Source organism: Glycine max, chromosome 4, assembly GCF_000004515.6.
Source record: "Glycine max cultivar Williams 82 chromosome 4, Glycine_max_v4.0, whole genome shotgun sequence".
Lineage (NCBI taxonomy): Eukaryota > Viridiplantae > Streptophyta > Magnoliopsida > Fabales > Fabaceae > Glycine > Glycine max.
Genome location: NC_016091.4, coordinates 26,868,847 through 26,886,867, shown reverse-complemented (window position 1 = coordinate 26,886,867; position 18,021 = coordinate 26,868,847).

Genomic DNA, 18,021 nt, shown 5'->3' with positions numbered 1-18,021 from the left:
CCGCCGATGTCGGCTATTGTATTTTCTATTCAATCCCTGAATAATATTTGAATGATGTCTATTAGGAAATGTTCGATCGGCGTCATACGGTGACGCTTCTTTTTTAAAACTTGATCGGACATCTTTCCTTGCCGACGTCGGCTAACATTTTTTTCGATCCGTATCGGTGAATCATGTTTTTTTGCCGAGTGTGCAAATGTTATCCTTGCAAGGCAAATGAAAACATGCCGGTCTCGGTGGAACCACAACTTCGGTTGAGCTCGAAAGAAAAAACCTCGCCGAAAAACTTTGAAATTTTTATGGCAACACCGAACAAAATAGAATCCTCTACCGTTAAAAAATAGTATCGGCCAGCGTTTGTAAAAGAAATTGCGCAATGTCGGCTGAAAAATATCAGTCGCGGATTTACAACCGCCGATGCCGGCTATTGTGTCATCTATTCAATCCCTGAATAATATTTGGATGATGTCTATTAGGAAATGTTCGATCTGCGTCATACGGTGACGCTTCTTTTTTAAACCTTGATCGGACATGTTTCCTGGCCTACGTCGGCTAACATTTTTTTCGATCCGTATCGGTGAATCATGTTTTTTTGCCGAGTGTGCAAATGTTATCCTTGCAAGGCAAATGAAAACATGCCAGTCTCGGCGGAACCACAATTTCGGTTGAGCTCGCACGAAAAAACCTAGCCGAAAAACTTTGAAATTTTTATGGCAACACCGAACAAAATAGAATCCTCTACCGTTAAAAAATAGTATCGGCCAGCGTTTGTAAAAGAAATTGCGCAATGTCGGGTGAAAAATATCAGTCGCGGATTTACAACCGCCGATGTCGGCTATTGTATTTTCTATTCAATCCCTGAATAATATTTGAATGATGTCTATTAGGAAATGTTCGATCGGCGTCATACGGTAACGCTTCTTTTTTAAAACTTGATCGGACATCTTTCCTTGCCGACGTCGGCTAACATTTTTTTCGATCCGTATCGGTGAATCATGTTTTTTTGCCGAGTGTGCAAATGTTATCCTTGCAAGGCAAATGAAAACATGCCAGTCTCGGCGGAACCACAATTTCGGTTGAGCTCGCACGAAAAAACCTAGCCGAAAAACTTTGAAATTTTTATGGCAACACCGAACAAAATAGAATCCTCTACCGTTAGAAAATAGTATCGGCCAGCGTTTGTAAAAGAAATTGCGCAATGTCGGCTGAAAAATATCAGTCGCGGATTTACAACCGCCGATGCCGGCTATTGTGTCATCTATTCAATCCCTGAATAATATTTGGATGATGTCTATTAGGAAATGTTCGATCTGCGTCATCCGGTGATGCTTCTTTTTTAAACCTTGATCGGACATGTTTCCTGGCCGACGTCGGCAAACATTTTTTTCGATCCGTATCGGTGAATCATGTTTTTTTGCCGAGTTGGCTAATATTTTCCTTGCAAGGCAAATGAAAACATGCGGGTCTCGGCGGAACCACAACTTCGGTTCACTCGAACGAAAAAACCTAGCCGAAAAACATTGAAATTTTTACGGCAACACTGATAAAATAGAATCCTCTACCGTTAAAAAATAGTATCGGCCAGCGTTTGTAAAAGAAATCGCGCAATGTCGGGTGAAAAATATCAGTCGCGGATTTACAACCGCCGATGTCGGCTATTGTATCTTCTATTCAATCCCTGAATAATATTTGGATGATATCTATTAGGAAATGTTCGGTCGGCGTCATCCGGTGATGCTTCTTTTTTAAACCTTGATCGGACACTTTTCCTGGCCGACGTCGGCTAACATTTTTTTCTATGAGTATCGGTGAATCATGTTTTTTTGCCGAGTTGGCTAATGTTTTCCTTGCCAAGAAAAGGAAAACATGGCGGTGTCGGCCGGATCACAATTGCAGTTGAGGTCGAACTAAAAAACCTAGCCGACAAACATTAAAATTTTTACGGCAACACCGAACAAATTAGAATCCTCTATCGTTAAAAAATAGGATCGGCCAGCGTTTGTAAAAAAATTGCGCAATGTCGGCAGAAAAATATCAGTCGCGGCTTTACAACGACCGATGTCGACTATTGTATTTTCTATTCAATCCCTGAATAATATTTGGATGATGTCTATTAGGAAATGTTCGATCGGTGTCATCCGGTGATGCTTCTTTTTTAAACCTTGATCAGACATGTTTCTTGGTCGACGTCGGCTAACATTTTTTTCGATCCGTATCGGTGAATCATGTTTTTTTGCCGAGTTGGCTAATGTTTTCCTTGCCAAGCACATGAAAACATGCCGGTGTCGGCGGAACCACATCTTCGGTTCAGCTCGAACGAAAAAACCTAGCCGACAAACGTTGAAATTTTTACGGCAACACCGAAAAAAATAGAATCCTCTACCGGTAAAAAATAGTATCGGCCAGCGTTTGTAAACAAAAATTGCGCAATGTCGGCTGAAAAATATCAGTCGCGGCTTTACAACGGCCGATGTCGGCTATTGTATCTTCTATTCAATCCCTGAATAACATTTGGATGATGTCTATTAGGAAATGTTCGATCGGCGTCTTCCAGTGATGCTTCCTTTTTAAACCTTGATCGGACATGTTTCCTGGCCAACGTCGGCTAACATTTTTTTTTATCAGTATCGGTGAATCATGTTTTTTTTGCCGAGTTGGCTAATGTTTTCCTTGCCAAGCAAATGAAAACATGCCGGTGTCGGCCGAATCACAATTTCGGTTGAGCTCGAACGAAAAAACCTAGCCGACAAACATTGAAATTTTTACGGCAACACCGAACAAAATAGAATCCTCTACCGTTAAAAAATAGTATCGGCCAGCGTTTGTAAAAGAAATTGCGCAATGTCGGCTGAAATATATCAGTCGCGGCTTTACAACAAACAATGTCGGCTATTGTATTTTCTATTCAATCCTTGAAAATTATTTGGATGATGTCTATTAGGTAATGTTCGATCGGCTCATCCGGTAATGCTTCTTTTTTAAACCTCGATCGATCATCTTTCCTGGCCGACGTTGGCTAGTATTTTTTAAGATCAGTATCGGTGAATCATATTTTTTTGCTAAGGTTGCCTAATGTTTTCTTGCCAAGCAAATGAAAACTTGCCGGTGTCGGCCGAAACACAACTTTGGTTGACCTCGAACGAAAAAACTAACCGACCTACATTGAAATTTTTATGGCAACACCGAACAAATATGAATCCTCTACTGCTAAAAAATAGTATCGACCAGCGTTTGAAAAAAAAATTGCGCAATGTCAGCTTAAAAATATCAATCGCGGCTTTACAACGACCGATGTCGGCTATTGTATTTTCTATTCAATGCCTGAATAATATTTGGATGATGTCTATAAGGAAATGTTCGACCGTCGTCATCCGGTGATGCTTCTTTTTTAAACCTCGATCGTTCATCTTTCCTGGCGTCTAGCATTTTTACGATCAGTATCGGTGAATCAAGTTTTTTTGCCGAGGATGGCTAATGTTTTCCTTGCAAGGGAAATGAAAAGATGTCGGTGTCGGTCGAATCATCACTTCAGTTGAGCTCGAACCAAAAAACCTTGCCGACCTACATTGAAATTTTTACAGCAACACCGAACAAAATAGAATCCTCTACCGTTAAAAAAATAGTATCGGCCAGCGTTTGTAAAAAGAATTGCGCAATGTCGGCTGAAAAATATCAGCCGCGGCTTTACAACGGTCGATATCGGCTATTGTATCTTCTATTCAATCCCGGAATAATATTTGGAATATGTATTAGGAAATGTTCGATCGGCGTGATCCGGTGATGCTTCATTTTTAAACTTCGATTGGTTATCTCCTGGCCGACGTCGACTAACATTTTTTTCGATCAGTATCGGTGAATCATGTTTTATTGCCGAGGTTGGCTAATGTTTTCCTTGCCAAGGATATGAAAACATGCCGATGTCGGCCGAAACACATCTTCGGTTGAGGTCGAATGAAAAAACCTAGCCGACCTACATTGTAAATTTTGACCACAACACCGAACCAAATAGCATCCTCTACCGAAAAAAAAATAGTATCAGCCAGCGTTTGTATAAAAATTGCGCAATGTCGGCTGAAAAAATCAGTCGCGGCTTTACAACGACCGATGTCGACTATGGTATTTTCTATTCAATCCCTGAATAATATTTGGATGATGTCTATTAGGAAATGTTCGATCGGCGTGATCCGGTGATGCTTCATTTTTAAACTTCGATTGGTCATCTTTCCCGGCCGACGTCGACTAACATTTTTTCCATCAGTATCGGTGAATCATGTTTTATTGCCGAAGTTGGCTAATGTTTTCCTTGCCAAGCAAATGAAAACATGTCGGTGTTGGCAGAAACACAACTTCGGTTGAGCTCGAACGAAAAAACCTAGCCGACCTACATTGAAAATTTTTACGGAAACACCGAACAAAAAAGCATCCTCTACCGAAAAAAAAATACTATTGGCCTGCGTTTGTAATAAAAATTCTGCAATGTCGGCTGAAAAATATCAGTCGCGGCTTTACAACGGCCGATGTCGGCTATTGGATTTTCTATTCAATCCCGGAATAATATTTGGATGTTGTCTATTAGGAAATTTTCGATCGGCGTCATCCGGTGATGCTTCTTTTTTAAACCTCAATCGTTCATCTTTCCTGGCCGACGTCGGCTACTATTTTTTTCGATCAGTATCTGTGAATCATGTTTTTTTGCCGAGGTTGGCTAATATTTTCCTTGCCAAGCAAATGAAAACATGTCGGTGTCGGCAAAAACACAACTTCGGTTGAGCACAAACGAAGAAACCTAGCCGACCTACATTGTAAATTTATGCGGCAACACCGAACAAAAAAGCATCCTCTACCGAAAAAAATATTATCGGCAAGCGTTTGTAATAAAAATTGTCCAATGTCTGCTGAAAAATATCATTCGACGCTTTACAATGACCGATTTCGGCTATTGTATTTGCTAATCAATCCCTGAATAATATTTGGATGATGCCTATTAGGAAATGTTCGATCGGCGTCATCCGGTGATGCTTCTTTTTTAAACCTCGATCGGTAATCTTTCCTGGCCGACGTCGACAAACATTTTTTTCGATCAGTATAGGTGAAACATGTTTTTTTGCCGAGGTTGGCTAATATGTTTTCCTTGCCAAACAAATGAAAACATGCCGGTGTCGGCCGAAACACAACTTCGGTTGAGCTCGAACGAAGAAACCTAGCCGACCTACATTGAAATTTTTTACGGAAACACCGAACAAAAAAGCATCCTCTACCGTAAAAAAACTATTATCGGCCAGCGTATGTAAAAAAAATTGCGCAGTGTCGGCTGAAAAATATCAGTCACAACTTTATAACGGCCGATGTCGGATATTGTATCTTCTATTCAATCCCTAAATAATATTTGGATGATATCTATTAGGAAATGTTCGATCGGCGCCATCCGGTGATGTATCTTTTTTAAACTTCAATCGGTCATCTTTCCTGGCCGACGTCGGCTAACATTTTTTTCGATCAGTATCGGTGAATCATGTTTTTTTGCCGAGGTTGGCTAATGTTTTCCTTTCCAAGCAAATGAAAACATGCCAGTGTCGGCCGAAACACAACTTCGGTTGAGCACGAACGAAAAAAGCTAGCCGACCTACATTGTAAATTTTTACGGCAACACCGAACAAAAAAGCATCCTCTACCGTAAAAAAATATTATCGGCCAGCGTTTGTAAAAAAAATTGCGCAATGTCTGCTAAAAAATATCAGTCGCGGCCTGTCGACTATTGTATTTTCTATTCAATCCCTGAATAATATTTGGATGATGTCTATTAGGAAATGTTCGATCGGCGTGATCCGGTGATGCTTCATTTTTAAACTTCGATTGGTCATCTTTCCCGGCCGACGTCGACTAACATTTTTTCCATCAGTATCGGTGAATCATGTTTTATTGCCGAAGTTGGCTAATGTTTTCCTTGCCAAGCAAATGAAAACATGTCGGTGTTGGCAGAAACACAACTTCGGTTGAGCTCGAACGAAAAAACCTAGCCGACCTACATTGAAAATTTTTACGGAAACACCGAACAAAAAAGCATCCTCTACCGAAAAAAAAATACTATTGGCCTGCGTTTGTAATAAAAATTCTGCAATGTCGGCTGAAAAATATCAGTCGCGGCTTTACAACGGCCGATGTCGGCTATTGGATTTTCTATTCAATCCCGGAATAATATTTGGATGTTGTCTATTAGGAAATTTTCGATCGGCGTCATCCGGTGATGCTTCTTTTTTAAACCTCAATCGTTCATCTTTCCTGGCCGACGTCGGCTACTATTTTTTTCGATCAGTATCTGTGAATCATGTTTTTTTGCCGAGGTTGGCTAATATTTTCCTTGCCAAGCAAATGAAAACATGTCGGTGTCGGCAAAAACACAACTTCGGTTGAGCACAAACGAAGAAACCTAGCCGACCTACATTGTAAATTTATGCGGCAACACCGAACAAAAAAGCATCCTCTACCGAAAAAAATATTATCGGCAAGCGTTTGTAATAAAAATTGTCCAATGTCTGCTGAAAAATATCATTCGACGCTTTACAATGACCGATTTCGGCTATTGTATTTGCTAATCAATCCCTGAATAATATTTGGATGATGCCTATTAGGAAATGTTCGATCGGCGTCATCCGGTGATGCTTCTTTTTTAAACCTCGATCGGTAATCTTTCCTGGCCGACGTCGACAAACATTTTTTTCGATCAGTATAGGTGAAACATGTTTTTTTGCCGAGGTTGGCTAATATGTTTTCCTTGCCAAACAAATGAAAACATGCCGGTGTCGGCCGAAACACAACTTCGGTTGAGCTCGAACGAAGAAACCTAGCCGACCTACATTGAAATTTTTTACGGAAACACCGAACAAAAAAGCATCCTCTACCGTAAAAAAACTATTATCGGCCAGCGTATGTAAAAAAAATTGCGCAGTGTCGGCTGAAAAATATCAGTCACAACTTTATAACGGCCGATGTCGGATATTGTATCTTCTATTCAATCCCTAAATAATATTTGGATGATATCTATTAGGAAATGTTCGATCGGCGCCATCCGGTGATGTATCTTTTTTAAACTTCAATCGGTCATCTTTCCTGGCCGACGTCGGCTAACATTTTTTTCGATCAGTATCGGTGAATCATGTTTTTTTGCCGAGGTTGGCTAATGTTTTCCTTTCCAAGCAAATGAAAACATGCCAGTGTCGGCCGAAACACAACTTCGGTTGAGCACGAACGAAAAAAGCTAGCCGACCTACATTGTAAATTTTTACGGCAACACCGAACAAAAAAGCATCCTCTACCGTAAAAAAATATTATCGGCCAGCGTTTGTAAAAAAAATTGCGCAATGTCTGCTAAAAAATATCAGTCGCGGCCTGTCGACTATTGTATTTTCTATTCAATCCCTGAATAATATTTGGATGATGTCTATTAGGAAATGTTCGATCGGCGTCATCCGGTGATGCTTCTTTATTAAACCTCGATCTTTCCTGGCTAATGTCTGCTAGCATTTTTTCGATCAGTATCGGTGAATCATGTTTTTTTGTCGAGGTTGGCTAATGTTTTCCTTGCCAAGCAAATGAAAACATGTCGGTGTTGGCAGAAACACAACTTCGGTTGAGCTCGAACGAAAAAACCTAGCCGACCTACATTGAAAATTTTTACGGAAACACCGAACAAAAAAGCATCCTCTACCGAAAAAAAATATTTTTTGCCTGCGTTTGTAATAAAAATAATCCAATGTCGGCTGAAAAATATCAGTCGCGGCTTTACAACGGCCGATGTCGGCTATTGGATTTTCTATTCAATCCCGGAATAATATTTGGATGTTGTCTATTAGGAAATTTTCGATCGGCGTCATCCGGTGATGCTTCTTTTTTAAACCTCCATCGTTCATCTTTCCTGGCCGACGTCGGCTACTATTTTTTTCGATCAGTATCTGTGAATCATGTTTTTTTGCCGAGGTTGGCTAATATTTTCCTCGCCAAGCAAATGAAAACATGCCGGTGTCGGCCGAAACAAAACTTCGGTTGAGCTCGAACGAAGAAACCTAGCCGACCTACATTGTAAATTTATGCGGCAACACCGAACAAAAAAGCATCCTCTACCGAAAAAAATATTATCGGCAAGCGTTTGTAATAAAAATTGTCCAATGTCTGCTGAAAAATAGCAGTCGCGGCTTTACAACGGCTGATTTCGGCTATTGTATTTGCTAATCAATCCCTGAATAATATTTGGATGATGCCTATTAGGAAATGTTCGATCGGCGTCATCCGGTGATGCTTCTTTTTTAAACCTCGATCGGTAATCTTTCCTGGCCGACGTCGACAAACATTTTTTTCGATCAGTATAGGTGAAACATGTTTTTTTGCCGAGGTTGGCTAATATGTTTTCCTTGCCAAACAAATGAAAACATGCCGGTGTCGGCCGAAACACAACTTCGGTTGAGCTCGAACGAAGAAACCTAGCCGACCTACATTGAAATTTTTTACGGAAACACCGAACAAAAAAGCATCCTCTACCGTAAAAAAACTATTATCGGCCAGCGTATGTAAAAAAAATTGCGCAGTGTCGGCTGAAAAATATCAGTCACAACTTTATAACGGCCGATGTCGGATATTGTATCTTCTATTCAATCCCTAAATAATATTTGGATGATATCTATTAGGAAATGTTCGATCGGCGCCATCCGGTGATGTATCTTTTTTAAACTTCAATCGGTCATCTTTCCTGGCCGACGTCGGCTAACATTTTTTTCGATCAGTATCGGTGAATCATGTTTTTTTGCCGAGGTTGGCTAATGTTTTCCTTTCCAAGCAAATGAAAACATGCCAGTGTCGGCCGAAACACAACTTCGGTTGAGCACGAACGAAAAAAGCTAGCCGACCTACATTGTAAATTTTTACGGCAACACCGAACAAAAAAGCATCCTCTACCGTAAAAAAATATTATCGGCCAGCGTTTGTAAAAAAAATTGCGCAATGTCTGCTAAAAAATATCAGTCGCGGCCTGTCGACTATTGTATTTTCTATTCAATCCCTGAATAATATTTGGATGATGTCTATTAGGAAATGTTCGATCGGCGTCATCCGGTGATGCTTCTTTATTAAACCTCGATCTTTCCTGGCTAATGTCTGCTAGCATTTTTTCGATCAGTATCGGTGAATCATGTTTTTTTGTCGAGGATGGCTAATGTTTTCCTTGCCAAGCAAATGAAAACATGCCGGTGTCGACCGAAACACAACTTCGGTTGAGCTCGAACGAAAAAACCTAGCCGACCCACATTGTTAATTTTTACGGAAACACCGAACAAAAAAGTGTCCTCTATCGAAAAAAAATATTTTTTGCCTGCGTTTGTAATAAAAATAATCCAATGTCTGCTGAAAAATAGCAGTCGCGGCTTTACAACGGCCGATGTCGGCTATTGTATTTTCTATTCAATCCCTGAATAATATTTGGATGATGTCTATTAGGAAATGTTCGATTGGCGTCATCCAGTGATGCTTCTTTTTTAAACCTCGATCGGTCATCATTCCTGGCCGACATCGACTAGCATGTTTTTCGATCAGTATCGGTGAATCATGTTTTTTTGCCGAGGTTGGCTAATGTTTTCCTCGCCAAGCAAATGAAAACATGCCGGTGTCGGCCGAAACAAAACTTCGGTTGAGCTCGAACGAAAAAACCTAGCCGACCTACATTGAAAATTTTTACGGAAACACCAAACAAAAAAGCATCCTCTACTGAAAAAAAATACTATCGGTATGCGTTTGTAATAAAAATTGTCCAATGTCTGCTGAAAAATAGCAGTCGCGGCTTTACAACGGCCGATTTCGGCTATTGTATTTTCTATTCAATCCCTGAATAATATTTGGATGATGCCTATTAGGAAATGTTCGATCGGCGTCATCCGGTGATGCTTCTTTTTTAAACCTCGATCGGTAATCTTTCCTGGCCGACGTCGACAAACATTTTTTTCGATCAGTATAGGTGAAACATGTTTTTTTGCCGAGGTTGGCTAATATGTTTTCCTTGCCAAACAAATGAAAACATGCCGGTGTCGGCCGAAACACAACTTCGGTTGAGCTCGAACGAAGAAACCTAGCCGACCTACATTGAAATTTTTTACGGAAACACCGAACAAAAAAGCATCCTCTACCGTAAAAAAACTATTATCGGCCAGCGTATGTAAAAAAAATTGCGCAGTGTCGGCTGAAAAATATCAGTCACAACTTTATAACGGCCGATGTCGGATATTGTATCTTCTATTCAATCCCTAAATAATATTTGGATGATATCTATTAGGAAATGTTCGATCGGCGCCATCCGGTGATGTATCTTTTTTAAACTTCAATCGGTCATCTTTCCTGGCCGACGTCGGCTAACATTTTTTTCGATCAGTATCGGTGAATCATGTTTTTTTGCCGAGGTTGGCTAATGTTTTCCTTTCCAAGCAAATGAAAACATGCCAGTGTCGGCCGAAACACAACTTCGGTTGAGCACGAACGAAAAAAGCTAGCCGACCTACATTGTAAATTTTTACGGCAACACCGAACAAAAAAGCATCCTCTACCGTAAAAAAATATTATCGGCCAGCGTTTGTAAAAAAAATTGCGCAATGTCTGCTAAAAAATATCAGTCGCGGCCTGTCGACTATTGTATTTTCTATTCAATCCCTGAATAATATTTGGATGATGTCTATTAGGAAATGTTCGATCGGCGTCATCCGGTGATGCTTCTTTATTAAACCTCGATCTTTCCTGGCTAATGTCTGCTAGCATTTTTTCGATCAGTATCGGTGAATCATGTTTTTTTGTCGAGGATGGCTAATGTTTTCCTTGCCAAGCAAATGAAAACATGTCGGTGTTGGCAGAAACACAACTTCGGTTGAGCTCGAACGAAAAAACCTAGCCGACCTACATTGAAAATTTTTACGGAAACACCGAACAAAAAAGCATCCTCTACCGAAAAAAAATATTTTTTGCCTGCGTTTGTAATAAAAATAATCCAATGTCGGCTGAAAAATATCAGTCGCGGCTTTACAACGGCCGATGTCGGCTATTGGATTTTCTATTCAATCCCGGAATAATATTTGGATGTTGTCTATTAGGAAATTTTCGATCGGCGTCATCCGGTGATGCTTCTTTTTTAAACCTCCATCGTTCATCTTTCCTGGCCGACGTCGGCTACTATTTTTTTCGATCAGTATCTGTGAATCATGTTTTTTTGCCGAGGTTGGCTAATATTTTCCTCGCCAAGCAAATGAAAACATGCCGGTGTCGGCCGAAACAAAACTTCGGTTGAGCTCGAACGAAGAAACCTAGCCGACCTACATTGTAAATTTATGCGGCAACACCGAACAAAAAAGCATCCTCTACCGAAAAAAATATTATCGGCAAGCGTTTGTAATAAAAATTGTCCAATGTCTGCTGAAAAATAGCAGTCGCGGCTTTACAACGGCCGATTTCGGCTATTGTATTTGCTAATCAATCCCTGAATAATATTTGGATGATGCCTATTAGGAAATGTTCGATCGGCGTCATCCGGTGATGCTTCTTTTTTAAACCTCGATCGGTAATCTTTCCTGGCCGACGTCGACAAACATTTTTTTCGATCAGTATAGGTGAAACATGTTTTTTTGCCGAGGTTGGCTAATATGTTTTCCTTGCCAAACAAATGAAAACATGCCGGTGTCGGCCGAAACACAACTTCGGTTGAGCTCGAACGAAGAAACCTAGCCGACCTACATTGAAATTTTTTACGGAAACACCGAACAAAAAAGCATCCTCTACCGTAAAAAAACTATTATCGGCCAGCGTTTGTGAAAGAAGTTGCGCAGTGTCGGCTGAAAAATATCAGTCACAACTTTATAACGGCCGATGTCGGATATTGTATCTTCTATTCAATCCCTAAATAATATTTGGATGATATCTATTAGGAAATGTTCGATCGGCGCCATCCGGTGATGTATCTTTTTTAAACTTCAATCGGTCATCTTTCCTGGCCGACGTCGGCTAACATGTTTTTCGATCAGTATCGGTGAATCATGTTTTTTTGCCGAGGTTGGCTAATGTTTTCCTTTCCAAGCAAATGAAAACATGCCAGTGTCGGCCGAAACACAACTTCGGTTGAGCACGAACGAAAAAAGCTAGCCGACCTACATTGTAAATTTTTACGGCAACACCGAACAAAAAAGCATCCTCTACCGTAAAAAAATATTATCGGCCAGCGTTTGTAAAAAAAATTGCGCAATGTCTGCTAAAAAATATCAGTCGCGGCCTGTCGACTATTGTATTTTCTATTCAATCCCTGAATAATATTTGGATGATGTCTATTAGGAAATGTTCGATCGGCGTCATCCGGTGATGCTTCTTTATTAAACCTCGATCTTTCCTGGCTAATGTCTGCTAGCATTTTTTCGATCAGTATCGGTGAATCATGTTTTTTTGTCGAGGATGGCTAATGTTTTCCTTGCCAAGCAAATGAAAACATGCCGGTGTCGGCCGAAACACAACTTCGGTTGAGCTCGAACGAAAAAACCTAGCCGACCCACATTGTTAATTTTTACGGAAACACCGAACAAAAAAGTGTCCTCTATCGAAAAAAAATATTTTTTGCCTGCGTTTGTAATAAAAATAATCCAATGTCTGCTGAAAAATAGCAGTCGCGGCTTTACAACGGCCGATGTCGGCTATTGTATTTTCTATTCAATCCCTGAATAATATTTGGATGATGTCTATTAGGAAATGTTCGATTGGCGTCATCCAGTGATGCTTCTTTTTTAAACCTCGATCGGTCATCATTCCTGGCCGACATCGACTAGCATGTTTTTCGATCAGTATCGGTGAATCATGTTTTTTTGCCGAGGTTGGCTAATGTTTTCCTCGCCAAGCAAATGAAAACATGCCGGTGTCGGCCGAAACAAAACTTCGGTTGAGCTCGAACGAAAAAACCTAGCCGACCTACATTGAAAATTTTTACGGAAACACCAAACAAAAAAGCATCCTCTACTGAAAAAAAATACTATCGGTATGCGTTTGTAATAAAAATTGTCCAATGTCTGCTGAAAAATAGCAGTCGCGGCTTTACAACGGCCGATTTCGGCTATTGTATTTTCTATTCAATCCCTGAATAATATTTGGATGATGCCTATTAGGAAATGTTCGATCGGCGTCACCAGGTGATGCTTCTTTTTTAAACCTCGATCGGTAATCTTTCCTGGCCGACGTCGACAAACATTTTTTTCGATCAGTATAGGTGAAACATGTTTTTTTGCCGAGGTTGGCTAATATGTTTTCCTTGCCAAACAAATGAAAACATGCCGGTGTCGGCCGAAACACAACTTCGGTTGAGCTCGAACGAAGAAACCTAGCCGACCTACATTGAAATTTTTTACGGAAACACCGAACAAAAAAGCATCCTCTACCGTAAAAAAACTATTATCGGCCAGCGTATGTAAAAAAAATTGCGCAGTGTCGGCTGAAAAATATCAGTCACAACTTTATAACGGCCGATGTCGGATATTGTATCTTCTATTCAATCCCTAAATAATATTTGGATGATATCTATTAGGAAATGTTCGATCGGCGCCATCCGGTGATGTATCTTTTTTAAACTTCAATCGGTCATCTTTCCTGGCCGACGTCGGCTAACATTTTTTTCGATCAGTATCGGTGAATCATGTTTTTTTGCCGAGGTTGGCTAATGTTTTCCTTTCCAAGCAAATGAAAACATGCCAGTGTCGGCCGAAACACAACTTCGGTTGAGCACGAACGAAAAAAGCTAGCCGACCTACATTGTAAATTTTTACGGCAACACCGAACAAAAAAGCATCCTCTACCGTAAAAAAATATTATCGGCCAGCGTTTGTAAAAAAAATTGCGCAATGTCTGCTAAAAAATATCAGTCGCGGCCTGTCGACTATTGTATTTTCTATTCAATCCCTGAATAATATTTGGATGATGTCTATTAGGAAATGTTCGATCGGCGTCATCCGGTGATGCTTCTTTATTAAACCTCGATCTTTCCTGGCTAATGTCTGCTAGCATTTTTTCGATCAGTATCGGTGAATCATGTTTTTTTGTCGAGGATGGCTAATGTTTTCCTTGCCAAGCAAATGAAAACATGCCGGTGTCGACCGAAACACAACTTCGGTTGAGCTCGAACGAAAAAACCTAGCCGACCCACATTGTTAATTTTTACGGAAACACCGAACAAAAAAGTGTCCTCTATCGAAAAAAAATATTTTTTGCCTGCGTTTGTAATAAAAATAATCCAATGTCTGCTGAAAAATAGCAGTCGCGGCTTTACAACGGCCGATGTCGGCTATTGTATTTTCTATTCAATCCCTGAATAATATTTGGATGATGTCTATTAGGAAATGTTCGATTGGCGTCATCCAGTGATGCTTCTTTTTTAAACCTCGATCGGTCATCATTCCTGGCCGACATCGACTAGCATGTTTTTCGATCAGTATCGGTGAATCATGTTTTTTTGCCGAGGTTGGCTAATGTTTTCCTCGCCAAGCAAATGAAAACATGCCGGTGTCGGCCGAAACAAAACTTCGGTTGAGCTCGAACGAAAAAACCTAGCCGACCTACATTGAAAATTTTTACGGAAACACCAAACAAAAAAGCATCCTCTACTGAAAAAAAATACTATCGGTATGCGTTTGTAATAAAAATTGTCCAATGTCTGCTGAAAAATAGCAGTCGCGGCTTTACAACGGCCGATTTCGGCTATTGTATTTTCTATTCAATCCCTGAATAATATTTGGATGATGCCTATTAGGAAATGTTCGATCGGCGTCATCCGGTGATGCTTCTTTTTTAAACCTCGATCGGTAATCTTTCCTGGCCGACGTCGACAAACATTTTTTTCGATCAGTATAGGTGAAACATGTTTTTTTGCCGAGGTTGGCTAATATGTTTTCCTTGCCAAACAAATGAAAACATGCCGGTGTCGGCCGAAACACAACTTCGGTTGAGCTCGAACGAAGAAACCTAGCCGACCTACATTGAAATTTTTTACGGAAACACCGAACAAAAAAGCATCCTCTACCGTAAAAAAACTATTATCGGCCAGCGTATGTAAAAAAAATTGCGCAGTGTCGGCTGAAAAATATCAGTCACAACTTTATAACGGCCGATGTCGGATATTGTATCTTCTATTCAATCCCTAAATAATATTTGGATGATATCTATTAGGAAATGTTCGATCGGCGCCATCCGGTGATGTATCTTTTTTAAACTTCAATCGGTCATCTTTCCTGGCCGACGTCGGCTAACATGTTTTTCGATCAGTATCGGTGAATCATGTTTTTTTGCCGAGGTTGGCTAATGTTTTCCTTTCCAAGCAAATGAAAACATGCCAGTGTCGGCCGAAACACAACTTCGGTTGAGCACGAACGAAAAAAGCTAGCCGACCTACATTGTAAATTTTTACGGCAACACCGAACAAAAAAGCATCCTCTACCGTAAAAAAATATTATCGGCCAGCGTTTGTAAAAAAAATTGCGCAATGTCTGCTAAAAAATATCAGTCGCGGCCTGTCGACTATTGTATTTTCTATTCAATCCCTGAATAATATTTGGATGATGTCTATTAGGAAATGTTCGATCGGCGTCATCCGGTGATGCTTCTTTATTAAACCTCGATCTTTCCTGGCTAATGTCTGCTAGCATTTTTTCGATCAGTATCGGTGAATCATGTTTTTTTGTCGAGGATGGCTAATGTTTTCCTTGCCAAGCAAATGAAAACATGCCGGTGTCGGCCGAAACACAACTTCGGTTGAGCTCGAACGAAAAAACCTAGCCGACCCACATTGTTAATTTTTACGGAAACACCGAACAAAAAAGTGTCCTCTATCGAAAAAAAATATTTTTTGCCTGCGTTTGTAATAAAAATAATCCAATGTCTGCTGAAAAATAGCAGTCGCGGCTTTACAACGGCCGATGTCGGCTATTGTATTTTCTATTCAATCCCTGAATAATATTTGGATGATGTCTATTAGGAAATGTTCGATCGGCGTCATCCGTTGATGCTTCTTTTTTAAACCTCGATCGGTCATCTTTCCTTGCTGACATCGGCTAGCATTTTTTTCGATACGTATCGGTGAAGCATGATTTTTTCCGAGGTAGGCTAATGTTTTCGTTGCCTAGTAAATGAAAACCTGCCGGTGTCAGTCGAAACACATCTTCGGTTTTGCTAGCACGAGAAAACCTAGCCGACCTACATTGAAAATTTTATAGGCGAAACCAACATCAAAAATTCCTTTACCATAAAGAAATATTATCGGCCAGCGTTTTTTAAAAAGCTTGCGCAATGTCGGCTGAAAAATAGCAGTCGGGGCTTTTTAACGTCCGATGTCGGCTATTGTGTTTTCTATTCAATCCCTGAATAATATTTGGATGATGTCTATTAGGAAATGTTCGATTGGCGTCATCCAGTGATGCTTCTTTTTTAAACCTCGATCGGTCATCATTCCTGGCCGACATCGACTAGCATGTTTTTCGATCAGTATCGGTGAATCATGTTTTTTTGCCGAGGTTGGCTAATGTTTTCCTCGCCAAGCAAATGAAAACATGCCAGTGTCGGCCGAAACAAAACTTCGGTTGAGCTCGAACGAAAAAACCTAGCCGACCTACATTGAAAATTTTTACGGAAACACCAAACAAAAAAGCATCCTCTACTGAAAAAAAATACTATCGGTATGCGTTTGTAATAAAAATTGTCCAATGTCTGCTGAAAAATAGCAGTCGCGGCTTTACAACGGCCGATTTCGGCTATTGTATTTTCTATTCAATCCCTGAATAATATTTGGATGATGTATATTAGGAAATTTTCGATCGGCGTCATCCGGTGATGCTTCTGTTTTAAGCCTCAATCGGTGTCGGCCGAAACATGTTTTTGAGCCGAGGTTGGCTAATGTTTTCCTTGCCAAGCAAGTGAAAACATGCCGGTGTCGGCCGAAACACAACTTCGGTTGAGCTCGAACGAAAAAACCTAGCCGACCCACATTGTTAATTTTTACGGAAACACCGAACAAAAAAGTGTCCTCTATCGAAAAAAAATATTTTTTGCCTGCGTTTGTAATAAAAATAATCCAATGTCTGCTGAAAAATAGCAGTCGCGGCTTTACAACGGCCGATGTCGGCTATTGTATTTTCTATTCAATCCCTGAATAATATTTGGATGATGTCTATTAGGAAATGTTCGATCGGCGTCATCCGTTGATGCTTCTTTTTTAAACCTCGATCGGTCATCTTTCCTTGCTGACATCGGCTAGCATTTTTTTCGATACGTATCGGTGAAGCATGATTTTTTCCGAGGTAGGCTAATGTTTTCGTTGCCTAGTAAATGAAAACCTGCCGGTGTCAGTCGAAACACATCTTCGGTTTTGCTAGCACGAGAAAACCTAGCCGACCTACATTGAAAATTTTATAGGCGAAACCAACATCAAAAATTCCTTTACCATAAAGAAATATTATCGGCCAGCGTTTTTTAAAAAGCTTGCGCAATGTCGGCTGAAAAATAGCAGTCGGGGCTTTTTAACTTCCGATGTCGGCTATTGTGTTTTCTATTCAATCCCTAAATAATATTTGGCTGATGTCTATTAGGAAATGTTCGATTGGCGTCATCCAGTGATGCTTCTTTTTTAAACCTCGATCGGTCATCATTCCTGGCCGACATCGACTAGCATGTTTTTCGATCAGTATCGGTGAATCATGTTTTTTTGCCGAGGTTGGCTAATGTTTTCCTCGCCAAGCAAATGAAAACATGCCGGTGTCGGCCGAAACAAAACTTCGGTTGAGCTCGAACGAAAAAACCTAGCCGACCTACATTGAAAATTTTTACGGAAACACCAAACAAAAAAGCATCCTCTACTGAAAAAAAATACTATCGGTATGCGTTTGTAATAAAAATTGTCCAATGTCTGCTGAAAAATAGCAGTCGCGGCTTTACAACGGCCGATTTCGGCTATTGTATTTTCTATTCAATCCCTGAATAATATTT